The sequence below is a fragment of the Euleptes europaea genome, chromosome 12, assembly GCF_029931775.1.
Source record: "Euleptes europaea isolate rEulEur1 chromosome 12, rEulEur1.hap1, whole genome shotgun sequence".
Lineage (NCBI taxonomy): Eukaryota > Metazoa > Chordata > Lepidosauria > Squamata > Sphaerodactylidae > Euleptes > Euleptes europaea.
In genome coordinates this window covers 45,722,358-45,731,364 of record NC_079323.1, presented here as the reverse complement: position 1 = coordinate 45,731,364, position 9,007 = coordinate 45,722,358, and positions in this window count along the sequence as shown.

Genomic DNA, 9,007 nt, shown 5'->3' with positions numbered 1-9,007 from the left:
AGTGTTTTAACTTTTCATGTAGTTTCCCTTTAGGAAATAGAGTGGGTGGGACTATACAATGTGGCTGCATGTGCTAGCACATTAATAGATAAGCATGTGCTGATGCTGAGCCTCAAAATAAGCATTCGGCCTCTTATACCATGGTTTTTACGTAGACAAATAGGACATATTCATCAAGAAAATAAGAACGATCTGTTTCCAGTTAGTACATAGCAGCTGTAGACGCCACCAGTATTTGTTCACCAATACAATTATCCTTTTCTGGAAAACTTTCAGTGTCACTAGATAATAAGTGAGTGAGAAAGAAACAAAATGCAAAGCCGGAAGCCAAAGAGAATCAACCATTATGTGTCGCAAAACCTGTTAAATGCATTTTAATTACATATTTAAGTGACACTACACACTGGCTTGAATCAAGTGATGTGCAAACAGAAGGATAAATGCATCTAATGCAATTCTGCTTATGCAAGATCTTGTGCAGCACCTAATGCTTCCCCCTATATATTACAGAGCCCTGACAATGGTTGCATAAGATCTTGTGCAAGCAGGAATACAAAAAGGGCTCCAAAACATTTGACAGTGCAGGTGGTTACCTGGATTCTTTTCTCTTGCATTTGTACAAGAGCTCAAGTGGAAATTCTATGCTGGAACCCATCTACTGTCACTTTTTCTTTACAAGTGAGTAGCCATGCAGAGGTATCATTCAGAGAAAATGGGCGGGGGACTACCAATATACCCTCTATGTATGCCCACAGGTCAAAGAATTTACTGTGCATTCCTGAAGGGGGGGCGAGTTGGCTTAGGAGCAGACGTGACCCTGGGGTGGCATAAGTTCCTGGTTATCCCAGGATAAAAGGCACTTATGCTGCCGCGGAGGACATCCCCGCTGGCCCTGGGATGCCATGCTGCAGTAAGGGGCTTGGGCACCAGCGGGACCTTCTGCCGGTGTTCTCCCAGCACAAATCTCCACACCAGCATCCTGGGAGGAATTCCCAGGGAGTTCCTGGGGTGTGTGTGTGTGTGTGGATGCCTTTAGGCAGCTTCAAAACCCCTTTCACCCCGGGAACATCTCTTGAGATGCCGGTGGTGCTATGGGAAGGAAGCCTTTTTCCTGTTTTTATTTTGGGGAAAAAGACTTTTCCCCCCTCCATGGCAGCCAGGAAGCCTCTCAGAAGGCTTCTCAGCTGCGCCATTCCAGCCACCATGGTTTGCTTCCCTCTCAGGAATGGGCTCTTAGTCACCTGTTTTTACAGACTGTTTACTGGGCCCAAATGTCCAAGATATGAATACCATCTGTACCCTTTAATTGAAGGGGGGGGCTGTGAAATTGACTAGGGCTGTGCAAAAAAACAAATTCAGTAAATTTCAGGTTCGGGTTTATTGGGACAATTTTTTTTCAGTAAACCCGAAATAAGCTGAATTCTTATACCGGTAAATATGGAAATTTGGCTTATTTCCGGGTTTCCCAAAAATATTTGGGCATTCACGCCTATGGCAATTTTTGCAAAGCCCCTGGGGGGGGCATTTTTTGAGGTAGAGCCGCCATATTTGCAGCGTTCATGCAAGGGACTCTCCTTGCCTGAACCTCCAAGTTTGGTTAAGATTGGGCAAGGGGGTCTGGTTTTATGGGGTCTGGAAGGGGTCTCCCCATTCTTTTGGCCCATTGCTTTCAATGGTGGGAAAGTTTGCCGGGCTCCTCCATAGAGAAGCATAGTGAAGTTCGCAATAGAGAATCTGACCATGGCCACTTCACTATTTCTTCTGTATGGAGGAGGATGGGGTGACCCATTCCAGAGAGCCTTGCATGAACGCTGCAAATTTGGGGGATCTACCTCAAAAAATGCCCCCCAGGAGCTTCGCAAAGCCTGGGGAAAGCTGAACCCAGAAAAGCCTAATAATCACCCATGTTTTTTCGGGAATGGCCAATTCGGCTTTTGCTTTTCCTCCAGGTTGCATAAGATCTTGTTCCTCCAGGGGTTTAAGTTTGGGTTTATCAAAATGCACAGCTCTAAAATTGATTCATCCTTGAAATCTGGTGTGGCTGTAGATTTCTACTGTAGCTAGGAACCTTCTTACAGTGTAATTCTAAACAGATTTAGTTAGCATCTATTTCATTAGCTACTATTCAGTGGGGCTTACTCCTAGGAAAGTGTTCTTAGTATGATGCAGTAAAGTAGTGATTGAGACTACCTTTAAAAAACTAATATGAATCAAGGTCAACACAGATTTTCCCTTCTATTGGATTTTATTTGTCCATATAGACAGTCACATTCACTCACGCAGTCACAGCAGTTCGGATAAATGCTGTTGGAGAAAGAATGCCAATTGATGCCAACAACATTTATGTACAGTCTGGTTCACTTTAAAGTTCCCCACATGTTTTGACGGTGCCAAGACTGGTCACCAACAACAGAACAGCCTGTTCTAGAGAAATGTGATAAATCAAAGAAAGCTGTTTCGTATGCCGGTATTATTCATTCCTTTAGCTTTGCACATATCCCCCTGCGTTTGCACAGAGCTTCTCTAACTCTTCATCTGAACAACCACTTATAAAAGAGAATACAAGGTCTCCAACTGGGTGCCATAACTACTTGAACAGGTACAGTGCATGAGGTTCTATCACTAGAGGTTGGGTTACCATGCATTCCACTTCATGCTTGTCGTTGATTTTCATTCTTTTAAAAAAATAAGTGTCATAACTTTAGTTTTTGATGAATTTTATAATTACCACATCTCTGGAGTTTTAGCAATGAAGCACTATGGTTCTGCTACACATTTAACACATATCCAGTTTCCAAACATTCAAAGTTATCCAGAGAGTGTCTTTTTCTGCTAAATACATTAACCAAAAAGAAACATACAAACAAGCCCCACTGTTAGATTATGCTGTATCTATAAATGATTAGTTTAAAAAACCCTAGCCTAGTAATCTATTACATTACTCAGAATACTTTTTTTTTAAACAAAGTAGAGTTGGAATAGAATGCTAGATATGAGGATGAAACAGCCAAGACAGCCCACAGCTGCATGGCCCCAAAACAACTCCAGATGCATCTGTGTTGCCAGCCAGAAAAGGAACTAGTCAAGAAGCCAACTGAGGTGACACTGAAGAGTTAGTAACAGCTCCAGATGCTGCTGCTGGAAAACACATTTCAGACTTTGGCATCTGGCTCCTACTTTTGCCAAATATGCCCTGTTTGTTTCCACAGCTGTTAAATGTGTTTTCTGTAAAAGGATGGAGCTAGAGGAAGAAAAGGTCAGCAACTGATATGTCAGTGACTGTGGGAGGCAATATGAAGCCAACACGCAATTTAACAATGTTAACAATTTGCTTTAGGAATGTCTTCCCGCTTAGTGGTAGAAGTGTGCTTGGATAAACCACATGCCTCAATTCAAACAGCATATTTATGTTTATATCTTCCAAGCACTGTAAGCAATTATAGAGAGGTTAATGAATATATTCCTAAATGAAAGTGCAGTTTTCTCCTCCTCCCCCTCTCTTTGTCTCTCTGTATCAATATATTACATTACTTGGTAATAATGAACTCCACCCAACCAAGATGATTTTAGGCAAAAAGAAATCTGTATTTGGGCTTAATTTACTTGCTAGTAAACAGGTATGACCATTCATCATTAACATTTAGTTATGCAGTTGTATAGGCCAAACACATTAGCCTCATATGATCTTTTTTAGATACCATAACATTTAACAAACTTGACAACAGCCGTAGGTGAAAACAATAAACTAGAAAATATAGATATTTGAACTCATATTTGAGAAATTAATTTCCTTTTTAGTTTGATATTTAGCTAATTGCATCAAAACGAGTTTCTTCTATCATAAGATCATATAATACCATATGTCCATGTCGGCTTGTGAATTGGTGCATCCTCGTCTTAATTAGTCTTTTTGGTAGTCATGTATATTTGGTTTACAGGGCAAACATGAGTAGAGGGTTTGGGAGTAAGAGACCCTGCTCTCAACTTATGACAAAACATACTGGTCCTCTTCTTCTATGTGCATTTGCCATATATGGCACAGTGTCTATGCATGTACAAAGTATATACATGCATTCTCCATTGAAGAACTGCACTAAATGTTCCTGTTAATAGAGGTATGACAGACATTCAAGGGGCTCAGGGCCAGCTTGCTTATTCCTACATCATGTCTGCATGTACACCAAATCATATAAACATTTACATTACATTTCTCTTCCAAAATGGTGATTCAAATGTAAAAAACACAATTTAAACAGAGGGGTGCACAGACAGGCTAAGGACACTTTTCAAGCAAGTAATGAAATATAAAGTCATCTTAGACTAATCCTGTTTCTGGCAGCTTGGCTCACACATAGGGGTGTGCAAAAAATATCAGGTTTGGGTTTATTGGCCCCATTTTTTTCTGGGTAAACTGAAATAAGTCGAATACCCATACCAGTAAATGGGTATTCAGCTTTATTTCCGTGTTTCCCCAAAAAATCCGCGCCCATTATATCCTATGGAATTTATTTTCAAGGCTCCAGAGGGAGAATTTTTTTGAAGTAGAGTCATCAAATTTGCAGGGTAGATGCAAGGGACTCTCCTTAGGCAGACATCGAAGTGTGGGGAAGTTTGGGACAGAGAGTCCAATTTTATGGGCCAGGTAAGGGGTCTCCCCCATCCTCCAGGCATTTGTGAGAACTGAGCTGTCAACTGGTTTTCAGGTTCAGAAGGCCAGCATTGCCGAGGACTGGCAGAAAGAACCAACTAGCAGGCTGGCACCTCAGAGTCTGGGGGCTCCATTTGTATCTGGGTCACTTTGCATGATGTCCATGCAAACTAGCTTCCAAACAGAGGGAAACAGCTTAAATTCAAGAAAAATAAGGCACAGAAAACATTTTTGGGTGGCAAATGACACCCTGTAAACAGCCTTTAATATAGTTATCAAAAATCTAATTTCAAGAGATAGTCACAGTGTGGGTAAATGACGCCACTATTCGGAATGACCTTCAGTTTGAGAGCAGGATTTCATGGGGGTGGAGGGTGATATCAGAGCCATCCAAAGTCTTGATCAAGGCAGTCTTTCTGAAGGAGATTGTTCATCCGCACGGGTGAGGGAGTCTTCTTCAGAAATCCGATCAGCAGCTGTTAAAGCTGGTGCTTTTAGTTGGAGGGTATATCCTTTGGATGGGACGGGATGAGCCCCATCTTTTAAATGACACTTCTGCTATGCACACTAGTCTTCTGTTGGGTGATGTACTTGGAAACTTGGTCAGACCAAGTTTGCTGTGCTGGCCTGGCCAGCTGCTGGGGAGTGTTCAGTTACAGAGAGGCTGCAATTTGGCAGAGGCTGGATATAATCATTAGGAACGTCACTGAAGCAGAACAGGAGCCGGGCTGGAGCCTGATGGGAGCTGAAAACAGGAGCCAAAGTCATCCAGCTGGGTCAAGGTCAGCCAGGCCATTCCGAGGGATCAGAAATCCATAGAGTCATTGCAGAGAAGCATCAGCAGCAAAATACTCAGGTCCTTTTTGCAAAGTTGCATACACAAGGCTGGCCTGCCCAGCCCGGACTTTTATGCTGCCTCGGTCTTCATCCCCCGAAGACTCACAGTTCTCTATGAAATGCCTTTGAGCCTCTAATCTGGTGCTGCACCTTTTATGGTGTAATTCTACTCTGCAACACTGTCTGCATAGCCAAACTAGTTCAGGTGAACTGGGTGGGCTGCTGATTTGAGGAGCTGCAGCTGGGGCTGAGCCAAAGGAGTTTCAGCCACCATTCTGGAATCCCCAGCAGGGCTGGTCTGTGGTTCAGATTCCTTCTGCTGCACTGTGTTCTCTCCCTGCTGCAAGTCAGATTGAAGTGGGCTCTCAGCCAGCTGAGGTTCGGGGAAGGCTGGTTCCTCCTGGCATGGCTCTTCCCCTGAAAATTCCTCGCTTGCTGGGATCTGAGCCACAACATCGGCTCTTATTACACAAACCCTACCTGACTATGGAGTCCTAACAATACCAGTCAAAGATAGAAAACATGGGAGAGGGCACAGAGCAGCGCATCTGGATAAAGGTGAATAGCTGAAACCCAAAAAACCAAATATCTATTCGGCTTTTCGGGAATTGCCTATTTGGCTTCAGCCAGATTCCCAGGTTTTGGTATTCAGCCGAAATAAACCCAAATATTGTGGAAACAGCTAATTTTGGGTTTATTTTCAGTTTGGGTTTCCCAATATGCACAGCCCTACTCACACAGGTTCACAAGCTGTGTGTCACAGGCTGAGCCCTTTGGCTCCTGCCTTCAGATAAGACCAGGCTCAAATCAGGTACAAAAAAGGGAAATGCTCATCCCATCTCTTGGTCAGCTGCCTCACGTGCCCACCTTGTGCCTTTGGACAAACCCATGCTTAAATTATATACAAAAAGTAGACTGGCAAATGATCAGCTCAGGGCTTGTTCCCAATTTACTCTTCTACTCACTCCTTCGAATAAACCCAAGTTTAAATTGCCAGAAAAAGAGGATGAGTTCAGTTTCCTTTGTGACTGTATTAGAAAACAAAATTTCTATACAGCTCTACTGCATACTGGTCCAATTGACATAATGGTAGGTCAGGGATATTGTAGCCCAATTCCCCAAATGTGTTCCAGGTGAAAATGGCTGGAACCTGACTGAAAGGGTCAGCAGGCAATATCACACTAGATCTTGTGTGTGTGTGGCATTGTTTATATAAGCAAACTAGGATGGGAATGAGAGATGTTGCACAAAAACTTGTGTAGGGTTGCCATATCCCTCTTCGCCACCAGCAGGAGGTTTTGGGGGTGAAGCCAGAGGATGGCAGGATTTGGCGAGGGGAGGGACTTCAATGCCATAGAGTCCTATTTCCAAAGCAGCCATTTTCTACAGGTGAACTGATCTCTATCAGCTGGAGATCTGTTGAAATAGCAGATCTCCAGCTAGTACCTGGAGGTTGGCAAGCCTAATCTAGTGCAATCTCTTCCATGAACAGAACTATTCTAAGTAGATTTTTTCTTCTGTGTTTGCATCACTGGATCCAACCCAGTGAACAAACAAATAGTTCCAAAAACCACAGCCCTAGTACCTTTAAAAAATGCCTTCCTGAACAATTCCATTTTATATAGTCTGTGGAATGGTAGAAGTATTGGATCCTTTCTGACCTTCTTAGGCAGATCATTATACAAAATTGAAGCCATAACAGACAATACTCAAGTAAGGGCAGCTTCTGATCTTACCTATTGCAGTGTGGCATCTTGAGCAGACTTTGTTCAGATGAACTCAACTGTTGCCGCGGGGCATATTAGAAGAAATGGTCCCATGCATTGAATACCAGCCCAGACATGTTCTCAATCAGAATTTTCCAAACATTTTGAGTCATGGAGCACTTTTCAGAGAGAAATTAGTCACGGAGCACTAAGTTTCACCTAGCACCTACATACTAAACTGAATGACAGTAGTATTTTTCTTTCAAATCTCTTCATGGAGCACTAGAAGATGTTGCCCAGAGCACCAAGTGCTCCTTGGAGCACAGTTTGGGAATCTCTGGTCTAAATAAAGCAGTGTGGGTCGTACTGTGCAGACACCAACCACAATCCAACTACTACAGATATTCCTTACTACAGATATTCCTTGAGAGAATGAAGGACAGTAGATCAACATTGCACTAGGTCAACATTGCACAACATTGCACCATTGTAGCCAGACCTGAAAATTTATTTTCCAGTGCAGCAATTCTAAGGATCAGCCTTTAAGTGACTTTTGAATTAGCAACCATGTCACCATCAGACATGCATTGTAACCTTGTAGACAACAAGCCTGATTATCATAGATCATCCTTCAAGTCACTTTAGTTTCTTTGGCCAGTTTAAAAGGTCAAGAAATCTATAAACAACACTGTATCATTCAGTTACATGTAAAGTTAAAGATCATAGCTTATCATGATTTCTCCTGTGCATCGCATAGCTTTAGAGTGACTTTCTCTTGCTTTCGGCTTCCAGTTACACTGTGGAAGGGAAAACGGATGTGGTAAGAATATATGGTATCATCAAGCACACAAAAAGTGACAAAAATAGAAAACAGCTCTTCATCCTACAATTCCATCTCTTAATGGTAGAAATCATTGCTGTTACAGCAATAAGGGTGAAATAGTTTAAAAAGAAGTGAGAATGATGTTACAGTGACAGTATTCCTTCGCTTCAGAGGGTACATGCTTTCAAGCCACGACATGGTACAAATATCTCTGAATTTACAGAGGAACATCCACTATTTTATTGCTACAACCATCCTGGAAGGTAATTGGAATTGAGGACTTCAAAGCCAATAAATGTCATCCTATCCCTTCCCCGGCAAGGGGAAAGTAAGAGGTGAGGGTTTTTTGGAGACCTGCAGACAGGGCAGGGTAGCATCAGATATGCCAGTGCATGGCAAATGGAGTGGCATTCAATGCAGCCTGTAAAGACCCAGCTGTGCCCTCTTCCACAATTTCTCTGTAGTTTAAACAGATGTGCGAATGAAACTGTTATCTAAGTCAGGAGAGAACTGCTCCTTTTATTTGGGGTTGTTTCGACCTCTTCAGCCACTGTAGTTTTGGCAGAAATATCCAATTAGCAGGCTGGGGGCTCTGTTTGTGGCTGAAGTGGGTAGGAATTCCTGTCCTCTAATGTTGGTTGTTTTTGGAGTGAATAAACTAGTTATGCTTAACGCCTGCTGAGCCTCATCATTACCACTATCAGATATAGCACTGCTTGTGGTGACGAGGATGGGATTGATTGCTGACAGCTTAATACAACAGTCAGTGAGACTGTCCTGAAGTGCTACTGGTAGTAGGCTGAACAAGGCCAGTGCAGGGACCACAGTACTGATCAAAATGGCCGCTTTTGGAAATACTGAAGAGTTTGATGTTAGCAAACCAGCTTCTTGGGACTCATACTCACAGAGACTTTCCTTTTATTTTCAAGCAAACAAGACAGAAAACCCTGAACAGAAGCAAGCTGTTCTCCTAACTATCTGCCTAACTATCTG